Source organism: Sinocyclocheilus grahami, unplaced genomic scaffold (assembly GCF_001515645.1).
Source record: "Sinocyclocheilus grahami isolate Dianchi unplaced genomic scaffold, SAMN03320097.WGS_v1.1 scaffold191.1, whole genome shotgun sequence".
Lineage (NCBI taxonomy): Eukaryota > Metazoa > Chordata > Actinopteri > Cypriniformes > Cyprinidae > Sinocyclocheilus > Sinocyclocheilus grahami.
In genome coordinates this window covers 283,614-284,411 of record NW_015505370.1, presented here as the reverse complement: position 1 = coordinate 284,411, position 798 = coordinate 283,614, and the positions used below count along the sequence as shown (strand labels likewise).

Below are 798 nucleotides of genomic sequence, written 5' to 3'. Positions count from 1 at the left end.
TGGTTCCAGTAAATGATGTGCCCAATTTGCTGGTGTTTAACCATGCCCTCCTGGTCTTCAAAGCAGCCTCTGTGGAAAAATCAGACGGGACTATAAGGACCAGAGTGTCAGCCAACTGAGATAATTAGCCTCAGATAATTTATATTAATTAAAACTCCTTAACCTCGATCAGATCATTTCATAAGGGCATGTACAGTACATGAAATGCTGGAAACCTAGCACTCACTTTTATGCACTGATACCTTCTGTCTGATAGTTTGTCTTATCTTGTGTTCTCTCCATCTATCCTGTTGCTCCTCTGGTGCTGTCAAACTCTCATTCAAGGTACCATAGACACCTGCTGCTTCCCGTGGAGTCAGAATATCTAAACTGGCGGTACAAGCCACATAATGTCTTTTCCACGCCCCATACTCATGATCTGAAGGGCTGTAGGGAAGAAACCAGCCTAGGCGGATGCACTTTGGAGACCACAGACAGTCCTAGAGAATCACATAGAGATTGTACTGTGGGTGAGTAAACTTGACATTTCTGGCAGTGATTTTCAAACTAAATTTACCCTAGTTTAGAAAACTTTGGCTAACAGTGTTTAAATTAAAACAGAAATTTAATAAAAAAGCCTGGTATCTAATAAATTCAAGTCACATTTGTACTGATTAATTTCTTACCTGCTCTGCTAGAAATGTCCAGTGCCAGCACACCTGTGCTGCAGAGCAGATGTCTCGAGGACTGAGGAAGGACATGATGTAGAGAGACAGAAAGCGAGGCAGCACAGCTGTGAAGTCCATTTGAGTGATGGGG

At 42.5% G+C, this 798-nt stretch overlaps 1 pseudogene; it reads right to left on the bottom strand.

Moving 5' to 3' along the window:
• The window catches only part of LOC107594830 (epithelial cell-transforming sequence 2 oncogene-like), a 20,408-nt pseudogene extending 19,611 nt beyond the window's left edge, over positions 1-797 (bottom strand).
• Between the last annotated feature and the right edge of the window lies 1 nt (position 798).